The sequence below is a fragment of the Triticum urartu genome, chromosome 6A, assembly GCF_056163025.1.
Source record: "Triticum urartu cultivar PI428250 chromosome 6A, HENAU_Tu73, whole genome shotgun sequence".
Taxonomy (NCBI): Eukaryota; Viridiplantae; Streptophyta; class Magnoliopsida; order Poales; family Poaceae; genus Triticum; species Triticum urartu.
Window position 1 is genome coordinate 310113513 of NC_141878.1, and position 21403 is coordinate 310134915.

Here is a 21403-nt window from a genome sequence, read left to right on the forward strand (position 1 = left end):
ATCGAAGCGACCGTACCGGATGCCAGCAAAGGATTTGGTGGAAATTAAGAATCAGATTAAGGAGTTATTGGATAAAGGTTACATTCGCCCAAGTTCTTCGCCTTGGGGATCACCCGTACTTCTAGTGGAAAAGAAGGATGGATCATTAAGGATGGTTGTAGATTATCGGGGATTGAATGAAGTAACCATCAAGAACAAGTACCCACTGCCAATGATCAACGATCTGTTTGATCGGTTGCAAGGAGCTAAAGTGTTTTCCAAGATCGATTTGCGATCAGGGTACCATCAATTGAAGATTCGGGAGCAGGTCATACCTAAGACAGCATTCACCACGAGATATGGACTATATGAGTATACCGTTATGTCATTTGGATTGACTAACGCACCTGCCTATTTTATGAACCTGATGAACAAAGTGTTTATAGAGTTTTTGGATAAGTTCGTCGTAGTGTTCATTGACGACATCCTGGTTTATTCAAAGAATGAAGAGGAGCATAAGGAACATTTGCGTTTGGTTTTGGAGAAACTAAGGGAACATCAGTTATACGCCAAATTCAGCAAATGTGAGTTTTGGTTGAAGGAAGTTGGATTCCTCGGACACGTTATATCCGGAGAAGGTATAGCAGTTGACCCCACTAAGGTTGAGACCGTAACCGAATGGGAAGCACCAACAACAGTTAGAGAGATCCGGAGTTTTCTTGGACTTGCAGGATACTACCGGAGATTCATTGAGAACTTTTCAAAGATTACGAAGCCTATGACGGAGTTGTTGAAGAAGGATACTAAGTTCAAATGGACTGAGGAGTGTGAGGCTAGTTTCTAGGAGTTGAAGAAACGCTTGCTTACCTCACCAGTATTGATTTTGCCAGATCAGACCAAGGATTATGAGGTGTATTGCGACGCTTCACGTCGAGGACTTGGAGCAGTGCTTATGCAGGAAGGAAGAGTTGTTTCGTATGCTTCACGGCAACTGAAGCCTCATGAGTTGAATTATGCCACGCATGATTTGGAGTTAGCAGCCGTAGTGCATGCATTAAAAACGTGGAGACATTTCCTCATTGGAAATCATTGTGATGTGTACACGGATCACAAGAGTTTGAAGTACATTTTCACACAGAAGGAGTTGAACCTCAGACAAAGGAGATGGTTGGGGCTCATCAAGGATTACGATATGAGATTGCATTACCATCCCGGCAAAGCTAATGTAGTAGCTGACGCATTGAGCCGTAAGGGCCATGTCAATATGTTAATGACGGGAAGTATACCCACGGAGTTAGCAGAAAACCTTCGTGAGCTATGTTTGGAAATAGTTCCGAGAGGCTATGTAGCAGCATTGGAGATTCAGTCAACATTGATGGATAAGATCAGAGAAGCTCAGAAATCTGACAAGGAGATTGTTGCTATAAAAGAGAAATTGAGCGAAGGAAAAGCAAAGGGATTTCGTGAGGATGAGCACGATACCTTATGGTTTGAGGACCATGTTTATGTGCCCCATGACCCGGAGATCAGGAAGTTGATTTTGCAAGAGGCACATGATTCACCATATTCGATTCACCCAGGGAATACCAAGATGTATTTGGATTTGAAGGAAACATTCTGGTGGACCGGAATGAAGAAGGATATTGCAACATATGTAGCAGTTTGTGACGTATGTCAGAGAGTAAAGGCAGAGCATCAAAAGCCAGCAGGATTTTTACAACCCTTGCCGATACCCGAATGGAAGTGGGATAAGATAGGCATGGATTTTATCACAGGACTACCCAGGACAAAATCAGGCTATGATTCGATATGGGTAGTAGTTGATCGTTTGACGAAGGTAGCACATTTCATCCCAGTTAAGACCACTTACACCAGTGCTAAGTTGGCGAAGATATACATGACTAGGATCATTTGTTTGCATGGAGTTCCGAGGAGTATCGTATCAGATAGAGGAACCCAATTTACCTCAAAATTTTGGAATCAGTTGCATGAAACTTTAGGAACCAGACTAGAGTTCAGCATAGCTTTTCACCCGCAGACAGATGGACAGACCGAGAGAGTCAATCAGATTTTGGAAGATATGCTGAGAGCTTGAGCGCTAGATTATGGATCTAGTTGGGACGATAACTTGCCGTATGCGGAGTTTTCTTATAACAACAGTTACCAAACCAGTTTGAAGATGGCACCTTTCGAAGCTTTATACGGAAGAAGGTGTAGGACACCGTTGTCATGGGACGAAATTGGAGACCATCAGTTCTTTGGACCAGATTTGATTAAGGAGTCTGAACGGAAAGTTAAGTTGATTCGCGATAGGCTCAAGGTAGCCCAGTCCAGGCAAAAGAGCTATGCAGATTCTAAACGCAAGGAGACAGTTTACGAAACCGGAGACAGAGTTTATCTTCGAGTATCCCCACTTCGAGGAGTTAAGCGCTTTGGAGTTAAGGGAAAATTAGCACCGCGTTTCGTTGGACCGTATAAGATCTTGCAACGTATGGGAGAAGTCGCTTATAAGTTGGAATTACCAGAGGGACTGTCAGGAGTTCATGATGTATTCCATGTTTCTCAGCTGAAGAAATGTCACGCCGAGATGGCGGAGATACCGCTAAGAGATACCGTGCCACTCGAAGCGATTCAGTTGAAGGATGACTTAACGTATGAAGAGAAACCAGTCAAGATTCTCGAGTTTGCCAGCAGAGTTACTCGCAGCAAGGTTATCAAGTTTTGCAAAGTTCAGTGGAACCACCACTCAGAGGATGAAGCCACCTGGGAGAGAGAAGAAGATTTGCTCAAGGACCACCCTCACCTATTTTCTAGCCAACCCGAATCTCGAGGGCGAGATTCATCTTAAGGGGGGTAGGTTTGTAACATCCCAAATTTGCAATTTGGTATGTTATACACTAGATCATCATGCATATCATATTTTCATGCATTTTTGCTCGATCCTAGAAATTTCACGCAACTCAAGGACCCTCGGAGAGAGTTGGAGATTTCGTTAATTTCATATTTGAGTTTTCTCAAATTTTGAAAAGAGGATCATTTGATTTATTTATTTCATCTTCAATTATTTTTCCAATATCAAAAAAATAAGAGAGGGAATAATATGACTTTCCCAAATTTAGGAAAAATGAAGATTTAATAAATAGATCAATTTTGGTTTTGCCGGAGTTTATTGGCATTTTTTTTGGATAGGGAAAAATGCGCGTTTTCAAAAATTGCATTTTAGGTCCGGAGCAAAGTTCATTTTGTTCGACTCATTTTTAGGAGTCTGGGAAAATTTACTTTAGGAATTTTGGAGCCCGTTTAGATTTTCTTTTCTTTGTTTTTCTGCGCGCGAAACCGTTTAAAAAAAATCCAGCAGGCCAGCTGGGCCAAAGGCCCAGCCAGCCACCGCCCCAGCCTCCCGTGCACCAGGCGCCAGGCGCAGGAGCGCCAGGCCGCCGCCTCCCCTCGCTCAAGCCGAGTCCTAAAAGGACTCTGGCCGGTTAGCCCTCCTCTTTCCTTTGTTTCGTTTTCCTTCTCCTACTCTTTTTCTTGTTCCTTCCCCCAAGTAATCTCTCCCCTCACCTATATAAATACCCCAACACCCCCCCTCTAAACCCATCAAATCAAACCCCAAGCCCCAAGCCCCAAGCCCTCCACCGCACCCCACCCCGCGCCCTACACCGCCGCCGCGCCACCCCACACCCGCGCCGCCGCCCTTGTGCCCTAGCACCGCCGCCGCACCTTGCCCACGCCGCCGCCGCCCTACGCCACGCCGCCGGAGCCCCTCACCGGAGACCTCACCGGAGGTTGCCCCGCGTCTCTTTTCCTCGGATCGTTTTCTTCTAATCGTTCCGATTCTTTTCTTCTCTTCTGATTCGTTTTCTAGATTGGTTTTTCGTTTCGGTTTTCTTCTTCGAGACCCTAGATCGGATTCGTTTTCTTTTCCGATTTAGTTGCCTTTGGACCGTTCGCCGGACCGTTCGTCCTAACGAACGTGATCACCGGATTCTTCTAGGTTAACGAACGTTCGTTTGTATAACCGTTCTTCTTTTTCTTTCTCGTCGGATTTATTCCGCGATCGCGATCTCAGATCCGATCTTCGTTCTAGTTTATCTTCTCGCTCGTTTATCGGAATCAGGTGATTCAAGCGCCTGGAGTTTCATTTCAAAACCGCCATTCCGTCTAATCAACTTAAACAAGTTTTTGCTACGGTAAAATTTGACCTAGTTTCAACTTGCTAGAACCGAGTTGTTTTTCTTCCGTCGTTTGTTTTCCGTTTCTTTGTTCGGTTCGTTCTTTCTTTGCAACCGGAGTTCTTAAGTTGAACTTTCTGGTTCGTTCTCTTGTTCGAGTTTTACCTGTGCATTAGATGAGTACTTATTGTATGCTTGTTGTTTGTCTGCGATAGATCACCCGGATTGCGCCGCCTGTTACTTCGATTCCCTAGGTCTCGCGGATCATCAGCAAGGCAAGTAACACTTTGATCATACCTTTTCTACAACCCATGTTTTATTGCATTAGATCAATCCTCACACATTGCATGATTAGGATCTAATTAAATTGTGGGATGGGAAGTAGATGAGGTAGTACCTATCACCTGTATTATTATGAAACCTTTGGGAGTTACTTCTACGTTTGCTTATTATGCCATGCTATGCTAGTAGACGTGGATTGGGTGAGTGATATCCATGACAGATGTGAGTTGATAATTTTAATGGTTTATCTAAGGTGGCAACTTAAACACACATCTGGGTGGATTGAGGCACCTGATGTCTATCAGGACTTGCCTGTTTTTTTTCCGGACCGCCACCCAGGCTCAAAGGGATCATAAGATCTTTCATGCTAGAAACTTTCGTGTGCAGCCACAAGCCATTATGGGCTCTGGCATAGTTGACTAAGTCATGCGAACTCTTACGGGTAGGCTAGCAGATGTAGGGGTTGTAGGTGGTACGGTCTACCCACATGTAAGGTGCTAGCGCTTCTGAAAGACTGTGTCTCGGTCATCCGTCTTCTCAAACACCATGTAGTGCGAGAAACCAAACGGAGGCGATCGAGTCTTGTGGGGAAAAGTGTGCAAACCTCTGCAGAGTGTACAAAACTAATCATGATTAGCCGTGTCCTCGGTTATGGACATCTTTAGTATCTAGTACTTGAATATCATGTGAATCTCCACATGTTACTTCTAATTAATGTTGTTGGGTTTTAATTGTTCACTTAATTGGGATCGGAATGCTGTCAACCATTCCCGATGTTTAACAACTACCATGATAGTTAAATAAATTTATTCCTTTGCAGTAGGGAAAAACTGGCTTTACGCAAAACTGTAACCATAGAGCTTTCCACCAGCCATATATGCATATAGTATAGCTGTTTCATTCCATTACTCTCTATGTGTTACTTTGCCAGCATATTCCATGTGCTGACCCGTTTTCGGGCTGCAACTTTCATGTTGCAGACTTTTCAGACGACGAGTAAGGTGCTTTTAGGTCATGGTTCTATACTCAGTGATGCCGTTGGAGCTGATGGACCCATTTATCTTCCGAGTCTTCCGCTGTTATCGTTATTAGATGGCCTTAAGCCATATTTATTGTAATAAGTTCTCTTTGAGACAACGATGTAATAAGTGTGTGATTGCCACTCTGCTATAAATCCTTCGATGTACTGTGTGGTGTCAGCATTACTGATCCAGGGATGACACCCGAGCACAGTAGACTTGATCCATTCGGGTCGGGTCGCCACAAAGAGTGCCATGGACTAAGCTGGAATCTGCAAGCATTTTATTTAACAGGAGAATGATGACCCACAAGTATAGGGGATCTATCGTAGTCCTTTCGATAAGTAAGAGTGTCGAACCCAACGAGGAGCAAAAGGAAATGATAAGCGGTTTTCAGCAAGGTATTCTCTGCAATCACTGAAATTATAGGTAATAGATAGTTTTGTGATAAGATAATTTCTAACGAGCAACAAGTAACAAAAGTAAATAAAGTGGAGCAAGGTGGCCCAATCCTTTTTGTAGCAAAGGACAAGCCTGGGCAAATTCTTATATAGAGAAAAGCGCTCCCGAGGACACATGGGAATTATCGTCAAGCTAGGTTTCATCATGATCATATGATTCGCGTTCGGTACTTTGATAATTTGGTATGTGGGTGGACCGGTGCTTGGGTACTGTCCTTACTTGGACAAGCATCCCACTTATGATTAACCTCTATTGCAAGCATCCGCAACTACAACAAAAGTATTAAGGTAAACCTAACCATAGCATGAAACATATGGATCCAAATCAGTCCCTTACGAAGCAACACATAAACTAGGGTTTAAGCTTCTGTCACTCTAGCTTCCCAATGCCTTCCTCTAGGCCCAAATAATGGTGAAGTGTCATCTAGTCGACGTTCACATAACACCACTAGAGGAGAGACAACATACATCTCATCAAAATATCGAATGAATACCAAATTCACATGACTACTAATAGCAAGACTTCTCCCATGTCCTCAGGAACAAACGTAACTACTAACAAAGAATATTCATGTTCATAATCAGAGGGGTATTAATATGCATATAGGATCTGAACATATGGTCTTCCACCAAATAAACCAACTAGCATCAACTACAAGGAGTAATTAACACTACTAGCAACCCATAGGTACCAATCCCAGACTTAGAGACAAGAATTCGATACAAGAGATGAACTAGGGTTTGAGAGGAGATGGTGCTGGTGAAGATGTTGATGGAGATTGACCCCCTCCTGATGAGAGGATCGTTGGTGATGACGATGGCAATGATTTCCCCCTCCCGGAGGGAAGTTTCCTCGGCAGAATAGGTCCACCAGAGCCCTACATCGGTTCCGCCAAGGTTCCACCTCGTGGTGGCGGAGTCTCGTCCCGAAAGCTTTCTTATTATTTTTTCCTAAACGAAAGACTCCATATAGCAGAAGATGGGCATCGGAGGGCCACCAGGGGGCCCACAAGGCAGGGGGGTGCGCCCCCACCCTCGTGGCCAGGGTGTGGCCCCCTCTGGAACTTCCTGCGCTCAGTATTTTTTTATATTCTAAAAATGACTTCCGTGAAGTTTCAAGACTTTTGGAGCTGTGCAGAATAGGTCTCTAATATTTGCTCCTTTTCCAGCCCAGAATCCCAGCTGCCGGCATTCTCCCTCTTTAGTAAACCTTATAAAATAAGAGAGAATAGGCATAAGTATTGTGACATAATGTGTAATACCAGCCCATAATGCAATAAATATCGATATAAAAGCATGATGCAAAATGGACGTATCAACTCCCCCAAGCTTAGACCTCGCTTGTCCTCAAGCGAAAGCTGAAATCAAAAAATATTTCCACATGTTTAGAGATAGAGGTGTTGATAAAAATAAAATACGGACATGAGGGCATCATGATCATTCTTAGAACAACAACTTATATAATTCTTGTCATATGATCTCTTATGCTAGAGTAACAATTCAATCACAATTTCAAGTATGAATCATAAACTTCATTGAAAACTAACAAACTATAATCTCAGTCATTGGAGCAATTGCAATTTATCATAACATAGGAAAGAGTCAATATAAGAGCTTTTCAGCAAGTCCACATACTCAACTATCATATAGTCTTTCACAATTGCTAACACTCACATAATACTTATGGGTATGGAGTTTTAATTGGACACAGAGAAAGATAGGGGCTTATAGTTTTGCCTCCCAACGTTTTACCTCAAGGGTAATGTCAACAATAATAGTTCATGAAAACTCACATCCAATTAGCCATATATACCAGGATCTTTCCAACATGTTGTGCTTTCCAAAAGATAAAATGTACTCCCTCCGTACCATAATGTAAGACGTTTTTTCACACTACATTAGCGTGAAAAACGTCTTATATTATGGGACAAGGAGTAAAAAGGAAGGGTGAAGATCACCATGACTCTTATGCAAGGTGGGAGATAAAATTAAAATATAGGCCCTTCGCAGAGGGAAGCAGAGGTTGTCATGCGCTTTTATGGTTGGATGCACAAAATCTTAATGCGAAAGAATGTCACTTTATATTGCCACTTGTGATATGGACCTTTATTATGCAGTCCGTCGCTTTTATTTCTTCTGTATCACACGATCGTATAAAGCTTATTTTCTCCCACACTAATAAGTCATACATATTTAGAGAGCAATTTTTATTGCTTGCACCGATGACAACTTACTTGAGGGATCTTACTCAATCCATAGGTAGGTATGGTGGACTCTCATGGCAAAACTGGTTTAAGGGTGTTTGGAAGCACAAGTAGTATCTCTACTTGGTGCAAGGAATTTGGCTAGCATGAGGGGGAAAGTCAAGCTCAATCATGTTGGATGATCCATGACAATATAATTTATCTCAGATGTAAGAAAACATAACCCATTACGTTGTCTTCCTTGTCCACATCAACTCTTTAGCATGTCATATTTTAATGAGTGCTCACAATCGTAAAAGATGGCAAAGATAAAGCCTTTGAGTGCGATGATATGCTCCTTCAACAAAATATTTTCACGTGTGAGATACTTATTTTGTATATGAGCTAACTCAATCATCTTGAAAGCTTCGATCTCAGTTGGGTAAGAAGATTGTGATCAAGTTGAAGGATGTCTTCTGTTGCCGGAACTTGGTCCTCCGTGGTCTTCTTGATCCCTTTATCCTTGTTGATCTCCATGGGTTCTTCTCTCTTCAGCTCTATCTTCATTAGCCAAGCATCGTTGCACTCATTGTTGGAGGAGTAGGGAGACGACATGATGCTTGGCTTTGACAACCCTGGCAGAAAACAACTCGAAACAAGAACATGAGATTTTTGCATGATACGGGAGTCAAAACCTTTGGGAGATTATATAATGAATTTTTACCGACCAAAAGAAGTATCGTGCAAGAAAATGGAGTCCGGAGAGTGCACGAGGTGCCCACGAGGTAGGGGGCGCGCCCAGGGGGTAGGGCGCGCCCTCCACCCTCGTGTCCTTCCCGGACTGCTTCTTATTTTTCTATTTTTCTAAATATTCCAAAACGGAGAAAAATTGCCATTAGAACTGTTTTGGAGTCGGTTTACTTACTGTACCACATACCTATTCCTTTTCAAAATTTGAAACATTCCGGAAAGTGTCCCTTATGTATTCCTCCGGGGTTACGGTTTCAATAACATTGGTTTCAACATTTATAGGATCACCTGAGATATAATGTTTGATTCTTTGACCGTTCACCACCTTCGGATTTGTGCCTTCGAAGTTGTTGATTTTTATGGCACCAGAACGATAGACCTCCTCGATAATGTAAGGACCTTCCCATTTAGAGAGAAGCTTTCCTGCAAAAAATCTTAAATGAGAGTTGTATAGCAATACATAATCACCTACATTAAACTCACGCTTTGTATCCTTTTTTCATGCCATCTTTTAACCCTTTCTTTAAACAATTTGGCATTCTCATAGGCTTGGGTTCTCCATTCATCAAGTGAGCTAATGTCAAATGACCTTTTCTCACAGGCAAGTTTGAAATCATAATTTAGCTCTTTAATAGCCCAATAAGCCTTATGTTCTAGTTCGAGAGGTAAGTGACATGCTTTTCCATAAACCATTTTATACGGAGACATACCCATAGGATTTTTATATGCAGTTCTATAGGCCCATAATGCATCATCAAGATTCTTGGACCAATTCTTTCTAGATCTATTAACAGTCTTTTGCAAAATTAATTTGAGTTCTCTATTACCCAATTCTACTTGACCACTAGACTGTGGGTGATAAGGAGATGCAATTCTATGATTAACATCATACTTAGCAAGCATTTTATGGAAAGCACCATGAATAAAATGTGAACCACCATCAGTCGTTAAATATCTAGGGACTCCAAACCTCGGAAAAATAACTTCTTTAAGCATCTTAATAGAGGTGTTGTGATCAGCACTACTAGTTGGAATAACTTCTACCCACTTAGTAACGTAATCAACATCAACTAAAATATGTGTATATCCATTAGAGGAAGGAAAAGGCCCCATATAATCCAATCCCCAAACATCAAATGGTTCAATAACAAGCGAATAATTCATAGGCATTTCTTGACTTCTACTAATATTACCAATTCTTTGACATTCATCACAAGATAAGACAAACTTATGGGCATCCTTGAAGAGAGTAGGCCAATAAAAACCGGATTGCAATACCTTATGTGCAGTTCTATCTCCAGCATGGTGTCCTCCATAAGCCTCGGAGTGACACTTGTGTAGGATCTGTTCCTGTTCATTCTTAGGTACACAATGTTTAATAATACCATCCCTTCCTTCTTTATAAAGATGTGTGTCATCCCAAAAGTAGTGTCTCAAATCATAGAAGAACTTTTTCTTTTGCTGGTATGTGAAACTTGGTGGTATAAACTTAGCAACAATGTAATTAACATAATCAACATACCATGGAGCGGTTCGAGAAGCATTTATGACATTTAATTGTTCATCAGGAAAGCTATCATCAATAGGTAGTGGGTCATCAAGAACATTTTCCAACCTAGACAAGTTATCTGCAACGTGGTTCTCAGCTCCCTTTCTATCAATAATATGCAGATCAAATTCTTGTAGGAGGAGAACCCATCTAATAAGTCTAGGTTTAGCATCTTTATTTTCCTTAAGATATTTAATAGCAGCATCATCCGTGTGAATAGTTACTTTAGAATCAACAATATAAGGTCTGAACTTATCACAAGCAAATACAACTGCTAAGAATTCTTTTTCAGTTGTAGCATAATTTCTCTGGGCATTGTCTAGAGTTTTACTAGCATATTGAATAACATTTAATTTCTTATCAACTCTTTGCCCTAGAACAGCACCTACAGCATAATCACTAGCATCACACATAATTTCAAAAGGTAAATTCCAATCAAGTGGCTGAACAATAGGTGCAGAGATCAATGCTTTCTTAAGTATTTCAAATGCTTCTACACAATCATTATCAAAGACGAACGGTATATCTTTTTGTAATAAATTTGTCAGAGGCTGATACGTCTCCAACGTATCTATAATTTTTGATTGTTCCGTGCTATATTATATTCTTGTTTGGACATTACTGGGCTTTATTATACACTTTTATATTATTTTTGGGACTAACCTATTAACCGGAGGCCCAACCCAGAATTGCTATTTTTTTTGCCTATTTTAGGGTTTCGCAGAAAAAGAATATCAAACAGAGTCCAAACGGAATGAAACCTTCAGGAACGTGATTTTTGGAACGAACATGATCCAGATGACTTGGACCCTACGTCAACACATCAACCAGGAGGCCACAAGGTAGGGGGCGCGCCCTCCAACCTCATGGGCCCCCTGTTGCTCCACCGACATACTCCTTCCTCCTATATATACCTACGTACCCCCAAACTACCAGATACAGAGCCAAAACCCTAATTCCACCGTCGTAACTTTATGTATCCACGAGATCCCATCTTGGGGCCTGTTCCGGAGCTCCGCCAGAGGGGGCATCGATCACGGAGGGCTTCTACATCAACACCATAGCCCTTCCGATGAAGTGTGAGTAGTTTACCTCAGACCTACGGGTCCATAGTTATTAGCTAGATGGCTTCTTCTCTCTTTTTGGATATCAATACAAAGTTCCCCCCTCTCTTGTGGAGATCTATTCGGTGTAATCTACTTTTGCGGTGTGTTTTTGAGACCGATGAATTGTGGGTTTATGATCAAGTTTATTTATGAACAATATTTGAATCTTCTCTAAATTCTTTTATGTATGATTGGTTATCTTTGCAAGTCTCTTCGAATTATCAGTTTGGTTTGGCCTACTAGATTGATCTTTCTTGCAATGGGAGAAGTGCTTAGCTTTGGGTTCAATCTTGCGGTGTCCTTTCCCAGTGACAGTAGGGGCAGCAAGGCATGTATTATATTGTTGCCATCGAGGATAACAAGTTTGGGTTTATTTCATATTGCATGAGTTTATCCCTCTACATCATGTCATCTTGCTTAGAGCGTTACTCTCTTATCTTGAACTTAATACTCTAGATGCATGCTGGATAGCGGTCGATGTGTGGAGTAATAGTAGTAGATGCAGGCAGGAGTCGGTCTACTTGTTTTAGACGTGATGCCTATATACATGATCATACCTAGATATTCTCATAACTATGCTCAATTCTGTCAATTGCTCAACAGTAATTTGTTTACCCGCTGTGAATACTTATGCTCTCGAGAGAAGCCACTAGTGAAACCTATGGCCCCCGGGTCTATCTTCCATCATATTAATCTTCCAATACTTAGTTGTTTTTATTGCCTTTTATTTTACTTTGCATATTTATCATAAAAATACCAAAAATATTATCTTATCATATCTATCAGATCTCACTCTCGTAAGTGACCTGTAGGGATTGACAACCCCTTATCGCGTTGGTTGCGCGGATTTATTTGTTTGTGTAGGTACGAGGGACTCGTGCGTGGCCTCCTACTGGATTGATACCTTGGTTCTCAAAAACTGAGGGAAATACTTATGCTACTTCGCTGCATCACCCTTTCCTCTTCAAGAGAAAACCAACGCAAGTGCTCAAGAGGTAGCAAGAAGGATTTCTGGCGCCGTTGCCAGGGAAGTCTACGCAAAAGTCAACATACCAAGTACCCATCAGAACCCTTATCTCCCGCATTACATTATTTGCCATTTGCCTCTCATTTTCCTCTCCTCCACTTCACCCTTGCCATTTTATTCGCCCTCTCTCTCTATATCCTCCCTCTCTTTCTCTATTTGTCTCTTTTTCCCGTTCCTCGTTTGCTTGTGCGCTGGATTGCTTGCTTGTCACGATGGCTCAAGATAACACTAAATTGTGTGACTTTACCAATACCAACAACAATGATTTTATTATCACTCCGATTGCTCCTCTTACCGATGCTGAATCTTGTGAAATTAATGTTGCCTTGCTTAATCTTGTCATGAAAGATCCGTTTTCCGGCCTTCCTGGTGAAGATGCCGCTACCCATCTAAATAGCTTCGTTGATTTGTGTGATATGCAAAAGAACAAAGATGTGGATGATGATATTGTTAAATTGAAGCTACTTCCTTTTTTGCTTAGAGGTCGTGCTAAAGCTTGGTTTTCGTCTTTGCCTAAAAATAGTATTGATTCGTGGAATAAGTGCAAGGATGCTTTTATCTCTAAGTATTTTCCTCCTGCTAAGATCATCTCTCTTAGAAACGATATTATGAATTTTAAGCAACTTGATCATGAACCTGTTGCACAAGCTTGGGAGAGGATGAAATTAATGATACGTAATTGCCCTACACATGGTTTGAATTTGTGGATGATTATACAAATTTTTTATGCCGGATTGAATTTTGCTTCTAGAAATCTTTTAGATTCGGCCGCGGGAGGCACTTTTATGGAAATCACTTTAGGAGAAGCTACTAAACTCCTAGATAATATTATGGTTAATTATTCTCAATGGCACACTGAAAGATCTACTAATAAGAAAATGCATGCGATAGAAGAAATTAATGTTTCGAGTGGAAAGATGGATGAACTTATGAAATTATTTGCTAATAAAAGTGTTTCTTCTGATCCTAATGATATGTGTCTACTTTGATTGAGAATAATAACGAATCTATGGATGTGAATTTTGTTGGTAGGAACAATTTTGGTAACAACACATATAGAGGAAACTTTAACCCTAGGCCGTATCCTAGTAATTCCTATAATAATTATGGTAATTCCTACAACAATTATTATGGAAATTATAATAAGATGCCCTCTGATTTTGAATCTAATATTAAAGAATTTATTACTTCACAAAAGAATTTCAATGCTTTGATTGAAGAAAAATTGCTTAAGATTGATGAGTTGGCTAGGAACGCTGATAGAATTTCTGTTGATGTTGATTATTTGAAACTTAGATCTATTCCACATAAGCATGATATCAATGAGTCTCTCAAAGCCATGAGAATTTCCTTTGATGAGTGCAAAGAAAGAACCGCTAGGATGCGTGCTAAGAAAGATTGCTTTATAAAAGCGTGTTCTTCTGGTTTCCATGATAATAAAGGTGAAGATCTAAAAGTTATTGATGTGTCCCCTATTAAATCTTTGTTTTGAAATATTAATCTTGATAATAATGGGACTGAATATGGTTCACCTTTACCTAGATGGCGTTCCAAAAATTCGGAGTCTTTAGATCTTGATGCTTAAATTGTTAAAAGTGGGATTGAAGAAGTCAAAACTTTAAATATTGATGAACCCACTATTTTGGATTTCAAGGAATTTAATTATGACAATTGCTCTTTTATAGATTGTATTTCCTTGTTGCAATACGTGCTAAATTCTCCTCATGATAGTCAAAATAAAGCTTTTACTAAACATATCATTGATGCTTTGATGCAATCTTATGAAGAAAAACTTGAGTTGGAAGTTTCTATCCCTAGAAAACTTTATGATGAGTGGGAACCTACTATTAAAATTAAAATTAAAGATCATGAATGCTATGCTTTGTGTGATTTGGGTGCTAGTGTTTCCACGATTCCAAAGGCTTTACGTGATTTGTTAGGTTTCCGTGATTTTGATGATTGCTCTTTAAACTTGCACCTTGCAGATTCCACTATTAAGAAACCTATGGGAAGAATTAATGATATTCTTATTGTTGCAAATAGGAATTATGTGCCCGTAGATTTTATTGTTCTTGACATAGATTGCAATCCTTCATGTCCTATTATTCTTGGTAGACCTTTCCTTTGAACGATTGGTGCAATTATTGATATGAAGGAAGGGAATATTAGATTCCAATTTCCGTTAAGGAAAGGCATGGAACACTTTCCTAGAAAGAAAATTAAATTACCTTATGAATCTATTATGAGATCCACTTATGGATTGCCTACCAAAGATGGCTACACCAAGATCTATCCTTGCTTTTTATGCCTAGCTAGGGGCGTTAAACGATAGCGCTTGTTGGGAGGCAACCCAATTTTATTTTTATTCCTTGCTTTTTGATCCTGTTTAGTAATAAATAATATATATAGCCTCTGTTTTGGTTGTGTTTTTTGTGTTTAATTAGTGTTTGTGCCAAGTAGAACCGTTGGGAAGACTTGGGGAAAGTCTTGTTAATCTTGCTGTAAAAAACAGAAACTTTAGCGCTCACGAGGACTGCTGCCATTTTTATTTGGAAAGTGATATTTAGTTAATTCTTTTTGAAGATGATTAATAGGTAAATTTCTAACATCCAGCAATTTATTTTAGAATTTTTGGGGTTCCAGATCTTGCGTTAGCTACAAATTACTACAGACTGTTCTGTTTTTCACAGATTCTGTTTTTCGTGTGTTCTTTACTTATTTTGATGAATCTATGGCTAGTAAAATAGTTTATAAACCATAGAGAAGTTGGAATACAGTAGGTTTAACACCAATATAAATAAATGATGAGTTCATTACAGTAACTTGAAGTGGTGTTTTGTTTTCTTTCGCTAATGGAGCTCACGAGATTTTCTACCTTAAGTTTTGTGTTGTGAAGTTTTCAAGTTTTGGGTAAAGATTTGATGGACTATGGAACAAGGAGTGGCAAGGGCCTAAGCTTGGGGATTCCCATGGCACCCCCAATATAATCTAAGGACACCTAAAATCCAAAGCTTGGGGATGCCCCGGAAGGCATCCCCTCTTTCGTCTACTTCTATCGGTAACTTTACTTGGAGCTATATTTTTATTTACCACATGATATGTGTTTTTCTTGGAGCGTCTTGTATTATTTGAGACTCTATTTTTAGTTTTTGTGACGCCTGGATAATTAAGCTACAGTAATTCCCTGCTAATGATGCCACATCATCACGGTTACTATTGTCGATCTCGCAATGGTTCGAAACCGATTCAAATTCAAAATCAAGCAAACAATAAAACTTTTCAAATATTGAAACTAAAATGTTCAGGTTGTGCCAAATAATGTGTATGTAATTATGGTGAAGAAACCAAACTTCTATAAATTATTCCAATGCACTAAAATAATTAAAACAGCAGCTAAACCTATTATAAATGCCCTTTTGAAAATTATAAAAATGCGAACTAAATATTTTAAAAATACCAAAATATATTATGGAAGTGGGCTAATTTACAACCTCCATTTAGGTACTGGTCTTATAAATTTACAAAACTGAAAACTATTAAAAACTATAATAGAAAACAGAAAAGTAAAATAAAATAAAAACAGAAAAGAATATACAAAAAAAAGGACCCCCCACTAGGCCTCGGCCCAGTTGGCCATCAGGCCAACCAGGCCGGCCCAGCTGGCACCTACAACACCCCCTGGGGCGACCGAACCCTAGCCCGGCCACCCCACTCCCCCGCACAATCCCCACCTCTCCCCTCGTCTCCCTCACCCACCGCCACCCCACGACGCCCACTCCCCTCCTCGTTCCCCACTCCCCTCCACGTTCTGGATCGGGGCAGTGAACCCCGATCCCTTCGCCTCTGTTGCCGTGTGCCGCTGCCAGCGCCAACCCCATCGCCGGCGCTCACCGTCGCCGCCTCGTTCCGCCTCCCCGACGCCGGATCTCGCCTCCTCGTCTCCTCCTCAAGCCACTCGCCGGAGCTGACTCGCCTTCCTCTTCGTCATCGATCGCGTCCTCGTCGCCCACCCCGAGCACCGCTGCCCCATGCCCTACAGCCCCCCCGTGAGCACCCCATCCATCCATCCATCCCCGTCCCCTTGCTCATGCTCCGCCTGCGCCTCCTGTTCGCCCCGCTCGCCGCAGCCCGCAACCGCCGTGCCCAGCGCCCGTCCGCACCCTCCCTCGACGAGCCTGCGCACTGCCGCCCATACATGACTGTGCCTGCACCACGCCCGTCGTCGTTCGCATCCACTTCGGCTGCTCCCCTGCTGTGTTACTGCTGCTGCCCGTGGTCATCCCCTTCCTCACCGCGCCTTCGCCGCTCGCTGCCCATCGCCGCTGCGCCCACCGCTAGCCGCCGCCCTCCGCCCTTTGCGGCGAGGCCTTCGCCTGGACGTCGCCCCTCGCTGCCGGTTCCCGACGCCCGCACGCGCGCTGGCCTCGCCTGGTCGTGCCCGGCGGCCTCGCCCACACACTAGCACCCCGTGGCGCCCCGGGTCCGCCCTTCGGGCGGAAACGCCCGGGCGCCCGCTACCCGTTTCGCCCGATAGGCCCCTAGGGCCAATGACAAGTGGGGCCCTACCCCCAGAACGAAAATAAATAAAAAAGGAATTAAAAATAAATAATAAATTAAATTATTAATTAATTAATCAATTAATTAAATGATTAATTAACTTAATTAATCTTGTTTAATTAACCTGATCAATTAACTAGACTAATCAAACCTGTTTAGTTAGCCTGAGTCTATGACAGGTGGGTCCCACTGGACCCACAGGCCAGGTTTGACTCTGGTCAGCTGGGTTTGACCTGTTGACGTCATGGTGATGTCATGCTGACATCACCTTTCACTGTTCTGGATAATGTTCCATTAAAATAATTAATTAAATGCTAAAAATGATTTAAATCTTTTAAAATCAATATAAAATAAACCGTAGCTCGGATGGAAAAACTTTGTACATGAAAGTTGCTCAGAACGACGAGACAAACCCGGATGCGCAGCCTGTTCGTCTGCCATGCATCCCTCCGGCTCCTCTGCCCGAAAACGCGAAACACCGGGAATACTTTCCCGGATGTTTCCCCCCTTCACCGGTATCACCTCATACCGCGTTAGAACACGTCTAGCTCTGCCTGTTGTCTTGTTATGCACTTGCTTGCTATGTATTTAATGTTTCTCCCCCCTCTTCTCTTCGGTAGACCCTGTGACGATGCTGATGCCCCTGTGGTCGACTACGTCACCGACGACCCCTCCTTCTTGTCTGAGCAACCAGGCAAGCCCCCCCCTTGATCACCAGATATCGCCTACTCTACTCTCTATACTGCTTGCATTAGAGTAGTGTAGCATGTTACTGCTTTCCGTTAATCCTATCCTGATGCATAGCCTGTCCTTGCTACTACTGTTGTTACCTTTACCTGCAATCCTAATGGTTAGTATAGGATGCTAGTTTATCATCAGTGGCCCTACATTCTTGTCCGTCTGCCATGCTATACTATCGGGCCGTGATCACTCGGGAGGTGATCACGGGTATATACTATATACTTTATACATGATACATGTGATGACTAAAAGACGGGTCGGCTCGTAGGAGTACCCGCGAGTGGATCTTTGTGGCGAAGCGACAGGGCAGGTTGAGACCACCTAGGAGAGAGGTGGGCCTGGCCCTGGTCGGCGTTCGCGATTATTTCAAGATAACACGTTTAACGAGATCTTGGTATTTGATCTGAGTCTGGCTACTGGCCTATACGCACTAACCATCTACGCGGTGACAGTTATGGGCACTCGACGTCGTGGTATCAGCCGAAGCCTTTGTGACGTCAGCGACTGAGTGGCGCGCGCCGGATTGGACCGTAAGCCTGCTCTTGTATTAAGGGTGCTAGTTCTGCTTCCGGCCGCGTTCGCAACATGCAGGTGTGCAAAGGGCGATGGGCCCAGACCCCTGCGCCATAGGATTTAGACCGGCGTGCTGACCTCTCTATTGTGCCTAGGTAGGGCTGCGACGTGTTGATCTTCCGAGGCCGGGCATGACCCAGAAAAGTGTGTCCGGCCAAATGGGATCGAGCGTGTTGGGTTATGTGGTGCACCCTGCAGGGAAGTTAAACTATTCGAATAGCCGTGATCTTCGGTAACAGGACGACTTGGAGTTGTACCTTGACCTTATGACAACTAGAACCAGATACTTAATAAAACACACCCTTCCAAGTGCTAGATAAAACCGGTGATCGCTCTCTCACAGGGCGACGAGGGGAGGATCATCGGTTAGGGTTATGCTATGCGATGCTACTTGGAGGACTTCAGTCTACTCTCTTCTACACGCTGCAAGATGGAGGTGGCCAGAAGCGTAGTCTTCGACATGATTAGCTATCCCCCCTCTTATTCTGGCTTTCTGCAGTTCAGTCCACCGATATGGCCCTTTACACATTTACCCATGCATATGTAGTGTAGCTCCTTGCTTGCGAGTACTTTGGATGAGTACTCACGGTTGCTTTCTCCCTCTTTTCCCCCTATCCCTTCTACCTGGTTGTCGCAACCAGATGTTGGAGCCCAGGATCCAGACGCCACCGTCGATGACGACTCCTACTACACCGGAGGTGCCTACTACTACGTGTTGCCCGCTGACGACGACCAGGAGTAGTTAGGAGGATCCCAGGCAGGAGGCCTATGCCTCTTTCGATCTGTATCCCAGTTTGTGCTAGCCTTCTTAAGGCAAACTTGTTTAACTTATGTCTGTACTCAGATATTGTTGCTTCCGCTGACTCGTCTATGATCGAGCTCTTGTATTCGAGCCCTCGAGGCCCCTGGCTTGTAATATGATGCTTGTATGACTTATTTTTATTTGTAGAGTTGTGTTGTGATATCTTCCCGTGGGTCCCTGATCTTGATCGTACACGTTTGCGTGTGATTAGTGTACGGTCAAATCGGGGGCGTCACAAGTTGGTATCAGAGCCGACTGCCTGCAGGAATCCCCCTTCCACACTCCTTGGCCAAACTTAAGTCTAGTCGATGGAAATTGTTTTACTAACTTGGCTGTGCGGCCCATGGGCCCACGTTGCCATTGGGTGGTATTAGGATCTTTTATTCCTCGTCTATACTCTGGGATTCTGCTCTCTCTTCTATTCGGGTTAAATGATCTTACAAATTATAACTCTAGGTTCTCGTCACCACTTTCTCTCGGAGAGCCCCTTCCGTCCAGATGATCGCCGGCTGCACCAGAAGATTTCGAAGTTACTCTCCGATGTTCCCTCGAGACTTGGTGCCCGTTGCTTTTGCAATTCCCTATCATCGCTACCCCTATTTATAACCACGTACACTTGCCATTCGTACAATCATTCCCCGTTGATCTTGTTATTACAAGATACCCCGAAATTGTCTCTATTATTCCGAGTATACTTTGTGCCTACTGCCTTGCAGTTCCTTGCCACATAAATACCCCTACGGATAATTCCTCGCACTTGCTGAGTATCCGGTCATCCCTAGTTGTTCATGTGTTTCACAAAAGTCCTCGAAATACCATTCGATTTTTTTGGAAAACCTCAGCAGCCCTCTCGAATTCCTTGCCTTCCTCCATTATGGTTAATTCCATACTTCTAGTAATCTCCGTTGACATCCTCTATCACTATCATTTCGAGTCACTTGATTCGATATGTTGCAAATGCTCGCAATCCTCAATCGTATCCTAGGATTCATCCTTCCGGCTCAGACATCATTTTTAACATGAGCTGGTCCTCGACCAATCAAGTTGTCGTCGAATGTACCCCTAATTCTATTCAACTTATCCATCCCTAATCAGAGCATTGCTTATGATCCCTTGTTTTGGAATTCATACTTCCTTTGCAATTGAGCTTTGAATTAAGTCAGGTGTTTCTATCATCCGATCTCATTGCATTCTTTCTTCTTCTAGTTGAGTACCGATGCTCGCATCAGATCCCTTATGGACCACCAGATCCTTTGTTGGATTTTATCCGACAACGTCCTTTATATTCAATAACCTTGTGACCCTTTCCTCGGATACATAATGCCTTTGGTAAATTGTATCCTCTGCTTTCTCAACCATGCTCTGCCTTCGAGCTGGAAGTTATTCACTCCTGAAGTTTGTGGTTTATGTTCCAAAGAGGCCCCGATGGGTTGAACCTATGCCTTTTCTTATATGTGTGAACCCGAAAGTTTTCACGAGTCATACTCTTCTGGTGCTTCGCCAGATAAAATTTCAACACTACAACTTCTTCGTAAACGAGAAGTGAATGAAAGGTTATGCATTACAGAAGTGGGAGTCGACCTTGAACTTTGTGTTCATGCCCATGGACCCGATGTGGAACTTATCATGGAAGATTCTCACAAAATATTTAATCATTTGGGTAATTCTTTCGGTGTCATTAAATTGGATCCCTTGCAGCTATGGTTCCGACCATATTGTTCTTCCTTGATCCCATTTCTCGGCCAAGTTTAAGCATTTGTCTTCCGCGGACCAATGCCCAAGTCCAACCTTTATTTTGATCTACCTTCGAGTATACCCCCCTGGTATCTGGAGGATATCAACCGATTGCACTATATCTTATGCATTCCTAATGAAGTAGCACCTTTCCCCGTCATAGTCACTCCACGGGTTCTGGGTTGTCGTCAACCGAGAACACCGGTTAGTGAATCGAATCACCCCTGTGATTTAGTACTCCTAGTACTTTGTGGTTGAGAAGTTTAATACTCCATCACGTCATTCCTAGTCTGATCGACTATATCATTTTGTGCTAAATTTTAACTGTGCTACCCGGTCCTTCTTCCCGGAGCACAATTTTTGATGATGAGATAACCTTATGCCAATCTTCCTCGTTGTATCATTTCGCCTTGAACAACAAGATCGATTTCGAGTTTGGGTCGTACCCATGGTTTCAATAAATTT